This window comes from Dromiciops gliroides, chromosome 6 (assembly GCF_019393635.1).
Source record: "Dromiciops gliroides isolate mDroGli1 chromosome 6, mDroGli1.pri, whole genome shotgun sequence".
Classification (NCBI taxonomy): domain Eukaryota; kingdom Metazoa; phylum Chordata; class Mammalia; order Microbiotheria; family Microbiotheriidae; genus Dromiciops; species Dromiciops gliroides.
The window spans coordinates 27,325,223-27,337,613 of NC_057866.1; the positions used below are offsets into that span (position 1 = coordinate 27,325,223).

A 12,391-nucleotide genomic window follows, 5' to 3' on the forward strand; every position below is an offset into this window, starting at 1 on the left:
CATAAGGCATCCTGATATTAGGAGCTTGACTTGAACTCCTCTTAATTCCGAATCTAAAAGTCCTAGGGATAGAAGATTCTGTGCCAAGCTTAGCAGAGGATTCCCAAGTAGGAACCTTGACATGAACTTCTGAAGCTCTAACAAGAGGAAAATAACTTTTTTCTGCCACTGATTTTCTTATTTAATGAGATTTTATGTTTGTTTATTTGTTTTTTTTTTTTTTGTGGGGCAATGGGGGTTAAGTGACTTGCCCCAGGTCACACAGCTAGTAAGTGTCAAGTGTCAGATCGGAGTTGAACTCAGGTCCTCCTGAATCCAGGGCGGGTGTTTTATCCACTGCACCACCTAGCTGCCCCCTTAATGAGATTTTAATTCAGCCTTCCTTCTGTGACCCCTTTAACCCCAGAAAAAAAAATCCTACACCTTTTCCCTAGACCCTTAAGGCCAGTTGAAGGAGGAGACATTCCCTCTGTGTCTGATTCATTTGACCTTCTAGAAATCACTTGTCGGGTCTATTTTGGACTCAACAGAGGAATCAGTCTTTGCTAACCTCTAAAAGAAGAGACTCATCCTAGCTTTCCTGGGTCCCGACTACTTGGCTAGTTTCTTGATCTCTCTACAAATCCTAGAGGGGCCACAAAGAAAGGGCCTTTGGGATCTCTTGACACTACACAGTGAAAGACGGATATTTTTTTTTTGCCTAATTTTCTTTGTGGGTTGGACCCTCAGGGACCACTGGATGTCATTGGAAGGAACCTCCTACAGGTTTTTTCTCAACACATTTTCCCTGAAAAGAACATGATTTTTAGGCCACTCTCCTACTATTCTGACCTACTTTTACATATTGTAAGGGGTGCTTCATTTCTAAAATCACCTCTTGAAACCTCCTCAAAGGTCCTAATGACCTTTTTGTCCCAAGTGCTCTATAGCAGGACTTCAAGGGGCCAGGACTTCCAAGTAAAGGTGTGAAGATAGTCATGGTGTATGAACCCAGGCTGCCCCCTTCCTGGGTGTTGCTGGCCAGAGGGCCTGTGCCTGTGTAACTTTGTACTAACCTTGGTCTCCTGTCATGTCATTATTGTCCCCAGAGCTTCTGCTGTCCTCCCATTTTTGCTTCCTTGGGGGCTCCACCTGGCATACCATCAAGAGGAGTAACAGGGACCTGCGAGGAAAGAGAAACAGGCTAGGTCACTGGAGAACCTCCAACAGAAAGAGCAGGAAAATCTGGGGAGGGGGCTGGCCTCCAAGAGATTCCCTGGAGCAACAGATCAGATCTTGGCTTGGACTAGCTAGAGGACATTAAAAAAGAGAAAAAGGTGGGGGGGGTCCGGAGAGCTTTACCAGCAGTTGGGAATGGGCTTCGATTTCCTGCGGGGTTGGGGGGAGGAGGTCTGGAGTGTTGGTGTTCAGAAGAAGCCTCGGGGATGGACCCTCAATGTACCATGCCCATCTGCATTCAAACTTTCCAATGTGGCCTTGTCTCTTCCCAAAGAGGGGTCCCGGAAAGCGGGAGGAGGAGCACAAATAATCGCAGGGCTTCGAGGGACCAATGTACTGAGGGGCTCCAGGGAGGGGTTAGTGGAGGAGGAAAGGCCTGGGGCGGGGGGAGTAATTCCAGTCCCACGACTGTAGGACCAGTCAGAGTGTATGCAGCAGCTGTTTCCTGGCCAAAACAGGGTAGGAGATGGATAGAGGCAGGGAACTGGCAAGCTCAGAGATAAGACACCTGTTTCCCAACAATTTAAGGGGAAGGGGTTGCAAAAAAACAAACAAACAAACAAAAAACCAACCCAAACACCCTTGAACTACTTTCTCCCTTCTCTCTCTGCGCCCTAGGCAGCTCCCTAGGGATGCTTGTTTTGCACCACTGCTGTGCGTGTGTTTGTGTGTGTTTATACATCGGAAGACAGGGAAGGTGTACCATCTGGGGAAGCCCACCAGAGCTCATAGGCTACCCAGACCCTGCCTCCCAGGAACGGGACGATCAGGAGCTGGTAAGAGCCGGGGACAGCGCCAAAGCCAAGATTTCAAGTCTTGGTTTAAGCTGAAGCCTGGACGCAGTCAATCAGGCCTTATATTAGCACCGTGTCTTGGTTTGGACACTCACTTTTAGGGTTCACAGAGAGCTCGTCTGTCCTCCTCCCTCCCGACCCCCCACCTTCCTCCTTCCTTAACAGAAGTGGAGGGAGTGGGAAGAGGTCTGATCTCAACCGAAATATTCTCGGAGGAAGGTACCCACGAGAAGACCAAAAAACAAACTGCATTGACTTTGCTTTTCTTGGAGAAGAGAAAGGATTGGGTGGGGGCTTCTTATACTCTTCTTCCAACACAGGGATAGCTGTGGCCCTTCTCGTCCTCCTCTCCCATCCCTCCCCACCCCGGGGACTGGAAAAGCCAGCCTTTCTCCCTCTTCCACCAGCGGCCAACCAGTCTCTCAGCAAGGCAGCAACAGTTGTCTGGCAAACGCAGAGACTCGCTCGGCTGCTGCTCGCCGTCTGGGATCTCCACAGCCCCACCCGAGCCCTACTGTCCCATCCTCCCCCTCGAACTACCTAGGGCAAGAGGGGCAGGATGTAAGGGGAGGACAAGTGGAGAGAGCCCGGCACCCAGGAGCCGCCTTTCCTCCTGTTGCTCCAGCTCTTTCCAAGTTCCCTGCTTTCTTCTCCCCGCAACCCTCCGGGCGAGGTGGCTACTTCGTCCGCCTGGGCAGGAGGAGGGAACCCAAGAAGTGGGGAGAGGGACTGGAGCAGCATAATAAACATGGAGAACAGTCAAGGGACCAGGAGGGGCTATTTTAAAGCAGAATATGACCCTTTCACCTCTGTTTATCCAAAGCCTTCAGTTCTCAGACGGCCCCAGCCTGATGGTGGGAAGAGAAGCCCCCCAGGACTTTTGCTTTTGCCCCAGTTCTGCAGTCGAGCCTTAGAGACCCTTTTACTCTCCCTGATGGTGCACTCGGAGAAGGGAAATATTTTTTATCTCGGGAGGGAGACATCTTTTTGGCCCCAGAGTCTATGTTTCTCGCACATTGGTACTCGGGCGCCTGCTTCTTGACTGAGCTGGGGGCAGGCTGGCGCAGTGCTGCAGCCTTTGGGTTCTGTACTCCTCCTCTGGCTCGGAGTGGGGGGTATAATGGGGAAGGAATGGCCAGGGTGGGGGCACCGGCTTGAGAAAAGGGGGAAACCTCTCGGGTGTTTGGAAAGACGGGCAAAATCCAGGCCCTCCCGGATGAAGTGAAGCCCTCTAAGCAATGTGCCCTCGACTCTGGGTTTCTCAAACTGATTCTTATGCCCAGGTCCACATCCCTATGGACGTAGATGTCTGTCTGGGGGAGGGGGGGGGTCCTACTGCTGCAGTCACGATGGGTAGCCCGCCGTTGTCTCTGGAAAGCAGATTAAGAAATGGGCCTGACTCAGGGGACTAGTGATTGAAATGGTCAGGACTCACTGCTAAGAGGGGGGTGAGGGGCGGGGGACTAGAGCAGGGGCCCCACTTTTGCCGCAGTTACCCTCATCGGGGCTGGGCGCATAGCCGGGCTGGGGCTGCAGCTACTATTGCTGCTGCTGAACCCCCTTTGCAAACCGCATATCTCAAAATGAGCTTCTCATCGGTGCTTTTCCCCCAGCTTCGGGCTTAAAAAAAAAACCAAACATATTACGGGCTCCCTTCTTTTGAGGGCAGGGGATACTTAGGGGGACCGATTGAATATAGGCACCCCAAATCATGTTAGAAGCGAGGAGAGGAGAGGAGGGAGGGAAGAGACTCCGGGGAACCAGTGGCGCTTCGGACGCCTTAGTCTCCCTCGTTTTTCCGAGTCTCCCCAACTCGTCGCTGTCCTTCCCCCGCCTGATTTCTGGTTTGGGTATCTCTAATGTGTCCCCCTCCCCCAATCGCATGGAGCCCTACCCCACCCAGACTGATCTCTTTCCCCAGGACCCATTGGGGAGGCTGGCAGCCCTAGGGAAAATGATGCTAATGTGCCTCGAAGTCATTTCTCTTCGAGGTGCCCTCGGACTGGACTGATTTTCCGCAGCTGGGGTGGGGGGGACTAGGGTGTGTGCGGGGGCGCCTAGGGGGAGATTTTTGTAAACTTTTATTGCATTTTGTGTTTCCCCTCATTCCCCCGAAAACACCAACACTCTCACTGGCTTCCGCCGCGATTCCCCCAGTTCGGCAAAGTCGATTAAAAAGTTCGGGGGGGAAAAGGGAAGGCGGACATCGTGAGATTCGGGTGATGACTGCAGCTGGGGGACCGGACTGGACGGGATGGGCGGGGAAGGCGGCTCTTCCCTCAGCCGGCGACCTAGGGAGCTGGGGGGGGGGGCGGTGGTGGTGAGCTGGGGCTGGGGTTATGTGTATGGGAGGGAGGCGCGCGCTGGGGGAGGCTGGGCTCGAGGGAAGCCGAGCTTCGGGAACGCCGAGTCCGGGGCGTCGGCAGTGGCTCGCTGGAGAGTCGCGATGATTCCTCGGCGATTGTGTCCTCCTCGAATGCTTTTTGGGGTAAGGGCTTCCCGGCTACATAGTTATATACAGCAAGCCCAGACCGCAAAAAGATTCGCGAAGGACAAAGTCTCTCGTCGTCTTCTTCGGTCCGCCGCCCAGCCTCCGCGACAGGAGCTAGCCGAAACCTTGAGGGGAACGGGCTTGGTCTCCCAGTCACACCCGAGTCCCCCCAGTCCCTCCCAGGACTCCTTACACCTTTCTCTCTCCCCCCCCCCTTCTTTCTCTCTCACGGCGCGTCCCCTTCTTCAGACCGTCGGCGATCCTACTCAACTCTGCTCATCTCAGCCGGGAGAAAGGTGTTTGTGAGGGAAGGAGAAGGGGGATAGCGGGGCGGGGGTCCCCAAGCTCAGCCTTCGCCCTACTTCCCGTCGCCCCTCTCACCAAAAACCTTCCCTCTTTTCCAGTCAACTCCCAGTCCTCCATCGGGGGACCGGGAGTCCCGAGCCCCAAGATCGGGGTACTCGGAAGACAAGTACAATTCGGTTTTCTTCCAAACCTCCCCCCCACCCCACCCTCCGCAACTTCTTCTTTCTCCCAAGCTGAGGTTCCAACCACGACTACTGGCGCTGCGTAAAGAGAGAACTCTCCCCGAGAGCTCTAAATAAATAGAGACCAGGCAGCCAGCTCATTGGTGCGGACTAAAATCGTCACCCACCAATCAGGAGAGACCTCATATTTCTTTTTTTTTTCCCCTGAAAAGGGGGGGGGGAGGAGAGAAACATTTCCATTTCTAATTATTCAACAAAACCCAGACACGTTAAAATATTGTTGTTGCCAAGCGATCGAGTTGGTTGGACGGACCCCCAGCCCCAGCCCCAGCCAAAGTGGAGGGGGTAGAAAGAGAGGGAGGAAGGAAGGGAAGGAGGGAGAGAGGGAGAGAGGGAGAGAGGGAGAGAGGGAGAGAAGGAGGGAGGGAGGGAGGGAGAGAGAGAGAGAGAAAGAGAGAGAGACTCAACCCAATAGGACCCAAATCAGATCATATAGATGAAATGATAATCAAGGATGGAAATAAAATAAACACGAACCCCACGCTATTCAGCCTATGACCAGAAAAATGAGGAGCCCTCTCTCCCCAAGTTACAAATACCTGATACCAAAAGAAAAACTCCCCTTCTCCCCTCCCACCCAAAACCCAGTGGAGATAGAATGTTCATCACTCAGTTCTCCTCTTTGGTGTTCATTCCAACAGCTTGGGGAGGGCCCCTGCCTAGCCCCAGTTACCACATTCTCTATTTAGTAAAAGGTGAAAGGAAGCTGCAAAAGGAGAGTTCTCTAGGATCATCCACAATGCCCACCAAATGGATGTTTCTGCATCCTTCTCAGAGGGAGGGGGAGGAGGGAGAGACGGGAGAAGAAAGGAGTCAGGGGAAAGGAAGCTGGAGCGCGCGAGGAAAGCTAGGATTCTACCCAGTACTTCAAACAGTTTCTAGGTATGGTTTTTACCTTTTGCACTGGAGTTCCAGTTCCTTGTTTTCCCCTTCCCCGTATTCCCCAACACATCTCTACTGGTGTCCTAAGGGAAGAGACCATCCCTATCTGTAATTGATTGTGGAGAGGGAATCGGAAGCTGGGGGGAACGGGAGAATTTCAAGAACTTGGGGGGAAAAGTTTTCATTTTTGTCCAACAGCACAATAGAAACGCCGTGCTCCTGCCAGAACCAGAAGGCCCCCACATACCCACAGCACAGGTCTAGGGGACGATATAGGGTGGTCGGGACCACCAAAGTGCCTCTCTCATTCCCCCCTGCCTCATTTTCGACCGTCCTTCCATCCATCCATCGCCTCAACCCTAGCGCGCTCCTTATCCTTCAGCCCTGAGACCCACCCACCCTCCCACCCCATCCCATCCCATCCTATCCCCTCTGCTGGAGGACGGCTGCACACATATACACACACCCAGGCGCGCACACGCACCCACACACATAGAGCGTCTGGCCCGCCCCGTTCTAGGGGGGCTTGAGAGTCGGGCAGCCTGTTTAGCTACTGTTGTAGAGTGCAAGGAGCCTGGGAAAAAGTTCTACTCAGAGGGCTAGTCAACCAACCAATGAACCAAGCACCTTCTTACCTTTCTCTAGGCGCCCTCCATGGCGAGTCCGCTGGCAACAGGAGTTATCTGGAGAGGTAGCACCATACCCACCCAGACCAATCCCCCTCCCCACCCCCCAAAGAATAAAGCCCAAAGGCAAACAAGTCTTCCTCCAGGTATGTATATAAGTTACTGTACTGTGTGGGAGGGTCACGATCTTGGCAATTGCAGCTCCTGCTGCTTAACCCCTTGTGTTCCCTCCTTTCTCCAACTTGTTGAAGCCTCGTCCGAGAGAGAGGGGAGCGAGACTTGGGAGGGGGGAGACTTGGGAGGATTGTCAGATTGGCGGGGCATAGAGGGGAGCGCTAGAGACAGCGATCTGCGGAGTGCAAATGCCCTCTTGACAGCGCTTTTCATTGGGTAGGTATCTCCCCCACACTCTTGGTTTTTGTCGTTTCCCCCCCTCCCCTCTCTCCCTATGTAGGGGACGTCTCCAGGCGAAGTCACGATTCCTTCTCAGTTCGGAGTGAACTGTGACTAGAGCCGTGACGCAGCTGAAAGACATTACTCACTTTTTGCAGTCACGACTTGGGAATCCGTGCTGGTTCCAAGCAAAATTACCCCGCCACCATTGAATTATTTAATAGGGCCCAGTTCGGGGCGGGTTGGGGGGAGGGGGACTCGTGCCAAGAGGTTGGGGACAGAGATATAGGATTTTTTTCAGATGGTTGTTTTGCCCCCGTCCTAGTGACAGATAGGGGTGTTACAGGAATGTGTTCCACGTGCTAAGTGCTTTTAAACCGCCCCCCCCCCTTACATATACACATCCATATCCCCTTCCTCTCCCTCTTTCTTTCCAAAAGTGACTGGATTTGTAAACAGGACCACACAAGCTGAGGTGTTTGGAGGGGGCAGAGGGGAAGACTTAGAAAAGGGAACGACTTGGGGAGGACTAATACCAGGAGGGTGACACAGAAGGGAGTTTGAGATTATGCTGGGAGTCTTGGGAACAGCTTTATTTTGGGATAAAGCCTCAACACCAAATGTGCTTTGAAGTGTCATTCTTAATAATAGAAGGACTAGGAGGATGATCTTTGCTAATATAATGGGGGGAGGTCTGGGCATAGGGTAGGGGGTCCTTCAGAACTAAACATAATTTAGCCCTTCCTAACTACTGCACACCCTTTGCCCTCAGCTCCCCTGGGGATGGGGCCCAGCCCCTGGAATAATACAGTAGTTATTGCTGAGTTGGAGTGGTGAGTGATAGGCAGCTCTTCCCATTTAACCTTGTGCTCCAGCTTCTCTGGATATTTCATCTCTCCTGATTGCATTTGTGTGTATGTGCTTAATTTTAAAATTCTATATGATTCTCCACCACCGCCCCTTCCCCCAACATATATTCATTTCAGGTCTATGAGACAGACCTCCCTCTCTTTGCCCCAGTGTCTGTCTGCACACCTTCTTCCAGGTCAGCTTAAGGATATATATTTTTTTTCTTACCATCCCTCTTCCCTTTCTCATGAGTTAATCAGAATGAATGTCTTTGTGTGAGTTGCTCAGTCTCTAGTCTATTTCTTTCGCTCTGCCTCCCTCCCACCTCACCTATCTGTAGATATTCACCAAATATGTCTGTGGCTATTTGCAATGTAGCCGGTTTGCCTTGATTCTCCTGACACTGGAGAGTGGATGGTTTCTCTAATAACAGCTGGGAAGTTATACACTAGTTCTCTAGCACCCCTTCTTAAAGGCATAGCCCAGCGCCGAGGTTCCTGCCAAGCATTAGCCTCTGTGACTTTGCTTCTAATTTAGTCATTCCACCAACTCATCTGGAGAGGCGATGACTAGGATGCAAAGGGAAGGGAAACAATAATAATACAAACCACACCCGAAGGCGCACCCAAGAACTGCTGCATATGGGAGCACTTTGAAATGTGTGTGGGGGGGGTGGGGGGGGAGATGAGGTGGGAGGAAAAGAGGCTCTAGATAAAGCAACCTATAGCTTCTTATTTTGAGAGTCACTACAGTCAGGTACAAATCTTTCAAACACAGGGGCGGGAAGAAGCAGGGGACTCCGAATGGAGACCCAAGCTGTTATCACAGCTTTATGCATTGAACTGAGACTCAGGCTTAAGCTTTGGTTCCTGGAGAGCAAGGTCCCTGCTCATCCTTGAATATAACACCTCTTTCTCCAACCCCCTCCTTTTTTCCCTTCCCATTTTCCCTCCCAGCTCCCTTTCCCTAAGGCTCTTACCAGAGTCACGACTAACCCCTTTTGAATACCATTAACCCCCTCCGCTCCTCATCCCTCTCTTTCAGGCAGGGCTTAACGAGAACGCAAGCCAACTCCGCCTCTAGGAGCCCTATGCTGATCTGGCCCGGAGTTTTCAGCACCGTTCCCCAAGTGGACAGCTCCCATTCTTGGAGTCCACTGTAAGCTCCGAGTTATAGAAGAACCGGTTTGCAAGAGGAACAGGGAAGTTTTTTATAGTGCATGTGTATTTATCCCTTTCTCCTTTCATGCAACCTGAATCTACAGTAGGCTTTTCTACCAGAGATTGGGATAACAGATCGAGTCAGACCAACCTTGAAAGGGAGGGAGGGAGGGAGGGAGGGAGAGAGAGAGAGAGAGAGAGAGAGAGAGAGAGAGAGAGAGAGAGAAGAGAAGAGAAGAGAAGAGAAGAGAAGAGAAGAGAAGAGAAGAGAAGAGAAGAGAAGAGAAGAGAAGAGAAGAGAAGAGAAGAGAAGAGAAGAGAAGAGAAGAGAAGAGAAGAGAAGAGAAGAGAAGAGAAGAGAAGAGAAGAGAAGAGAAGAGAAGAGACGCGACTCAACAGCGCCGACATAGAGAGTTGCAGGAGCTATTGCAAAGATTTATCATCAGGGTGATCCCCAGTTCTTTAAGAATTCCCTATCTCTTTCGGTCCCTTGCATGCACCAAATTTATTATGCACACAAGTATATCCCTTACCCCCGTCCCGCCCCCACTCCTTTAAGAGGAAAAAAAAAGCAGCCAAAAATAAGGCTGAAACATGCATAAAGTAAATAAATATCAGCTCCTACTCACTGTCTGCAGCATGCATATGACATAACACTACTTACCCAAACGGGAACTCCTTGAGAGAAAGAAACATAGGGGGAAGGAAGGGGGAAATAGAGAGAGAGACAAGGAGAAAGGGGGAAAGAGAGAGGAAAAATCCAACAATTAATTTCCAGACAGAGTTTTTTTAAAAAAATGTTGTGATGTCCAGGCTTTCTTCCACCCGCGCTGGCTTTTTATGCCAGTACAGCCCTCGGTCTATTTCTGGAACACGATCAAACCCCGATGCTATTTTTAGCAAGTACTGAAAAAAATCTACACACAAAGGCATTTCGCTGGAACGTTACGTCCAAAACATTAAATGTGTATCAAGTCCCCCCCCCCCCCACACACACATACACACTTATTTCTGCACCAGTATCTACAGCTGCCTCATGGCAGAGAAATTTTCTTTTTTAAAAGAAAATCACCCAGTGTTTTCTATATTATCAGCCTGCACTAACCCCCATTCACACTTCCATCCCTGATTCTGCCTGTTGCCATCCTCCCCTAATCTTCCCAAGCTGTCCGTCTTAGGGAGGCTGCTTTCTCTGTCTTGAACAACATGCCTCCAATGACCAGATTAACTGTGTGCCTGGGGGGTCCCCCCAGCTCCTTCTTCAGAGGGGCTTCCGGAGATCCGGAGAGAGAGAGAGAGAGAGAGAGAGAGAGAGAGAGAGAGAGAGAGAGAGAGAGAGAGAGAGAATCCTTCCTACCGTACCCACCCCACACACCCATGCTTTGTAAAAATCGCTTTGTGTTAGGAGCACAGCGCCTCTGGAAATATATATGTTTTTAAGTGTGTGTATGTGTGTGTGTTTTGCGTTCTAGTAATTCACTGCTGGGGGACTGGAGAAAATAGACTCATTAAGGCGCTGCATAGAAGCCGCCTTGAGTCTCCTTTGCAAGGCTGCGTCAGTTATCAGCTATTGACGTCACGTGCAGATTCTCCTCTTTAGAGGGTCCAATTCAGCAGAGAGGATGCATCTGCCCAGAAAGCTTTGTGCTCTGCAGAATACATTAAACGAGGCGGGAGAGAGAGACAGCAAACCCCAGGATTAGGGCTGGACAACTGCCTAGAAACAGGCAGCCCTTTTTGCAATATATGTTCTGCATGTGGGAAGGGGGCGTCTAATTCGGCAACCCCCTCCCCAAAAGCACTCAACCACTCAATGCAAGACTGCTTGGCAAAGAAATCAGTAGAGTTTCTTTCTCCCACCCTGTTGTATTTAGCAACTGTAGCAAAGGCAGATATTGATAAAACTCGAATTAATTTTGTATATTTGTCAGGCAAATAACCCCGTCTCCTAGAGTGACGCAAATAACAGATTCTATGGCTCTCTCGCTCTCGCTCTCCCTGTCTCCCCCTCCCTCATCTCCCTCTCTTTCTATTTCCTTCGCCCACGCACCCTGCTTGGTCTCCCACGGAATCAAGCCTGCTACAGCTTCCCAGAGAGCAACGATCCAGGTTCTAGACAGACAGAAAGATGGACAGAACCCTAGAGCCATAACAAATAAATCTGCAATCAAACACAACACAACACACACAGAATCCATAGGCAAGATTGCACCAAAGCTTTCCATCTATAAGCCAAACCATTCATCCCAAGGGCAATTTCCATCCTGGAATCCTAAGGCAAATCACTGGACACAAATGCCAGTGGGGAACTGAAGAGATATTTGTGTGTAGGTGTGTGTGTGTGTGTGTGTGTGTGTGTGTGTGTATGTGGGGGGAGCAAGGGGGAATTTGATCCAAAGACCCATCTTTTACTTTGTAGGGCCCAGGAGCATGGAAGGGTGAGGGTTACTGTGGTGTGCTTTTCCCCCTAATATTATTGCCCTCTAATAAAACACACTGCTATAAATACCCAACCTAGGGGTATTATTGATCAAACAACTTTTGTTGATAGGCATAGAAAGGAGAGAAAGCCAACAAAGATATCCTCCACAGTCTCTGACGAAATTATCAGTACTTTTCAAGGCAAATGAACTGTTCTCCCTCTCCTTTTTTCTTTCTCAAAGGCCAGGGAATCTTTCTTTTCCTCTTCAAAATAGCCCACCACTCCTCTTGAAAGCCAAGCTCATTGGATTACTGCTATTTTAAAATGAATCTGACTGGAGGTTCTTGTATGTTGATCGTGACAAGGCTTGGGGCTAATTTTTTTTATTTAATAATAAAAGAATCATGGGGTTTCCATCATGAAACACAGAACACGTCTCAAGACAAAAGATTTATTGATTAATGGAGGTGGAAATAGTCTTTCCAGACAGGAAGATTAACATGAAATCACATATACAGACTCTTATACAAGGGAAGCACACCACACACACACACACACACACACACACACCCCACACACCCCACACACACCCCCTTACAATCACCTAAACTTCCATCTGGCCTCAGAAGGCACACAATAATTCTGGAATAAATGGAAACCAATATTATTTTTGTCTCTTTTTCTTTTCCTTGATCAATTCAATTAATTGCTACTAACATTTCTCAAGCAATGACTTTCCTTGATGCCAATAAATTGCATTCAATGAAGTCACACTAGAGCTTGGGGAGCCCAGTAGAGTTTGGTTGGAATAGATTCTAGATCCTCAAAACTCTATGCTCCTTGGAATTCCTTGACTTACTTTATTTCCCAGTCCTTTCACCTTCTAATCTAGTTCCTTGGCTTTGGTAAAGATAGGTACTTTTTTAAAGTGCCCCTCTTTGCCCCAAACTTGTCCACTATTTTTCATCACGTTTTTGAGGACAGAGAGTGAACATCCACACTGAAGAA

At 50.0% G+C, this 12,391-nt stretch overlaps 1 long non-coding RNA gene across 5 annotated transcripts in view; it reads right to left on the reverse strand.

Annotated features, from left to right (window-relative positions):
• The window catches only part of LOC122732811, a 127,359-nt gene that overhangs the window by 92,050 nt on the left and 22,918 nt on the right, over positions 1 to 12,391 (reverse strand). For 2 of the 5 annotated variants that reach the window (XR_006353648.1, XR_006353649.1), the window contains exons 1-2: positions 6,569 to 7,026; positions 1,056 to 1,162 (exon numbers count right to left, since the gene is read on the reverse strand). This is a non-coding gene — a long non-coding RNA (uncharacterized LOC122732811). Of the gene's footprint in view, positions 1 to 1,055; positions 1,163 to 5,946; positions 6,017 to 6,568; positions 7,027 to 9,625; positions 9,640 to 12,391 lie in introns of those variants that run through there. The other 3 variants (XR_006353650.1, XR_006353651.1, XR_006353647.1) reach the window with 3 other exon arrangements.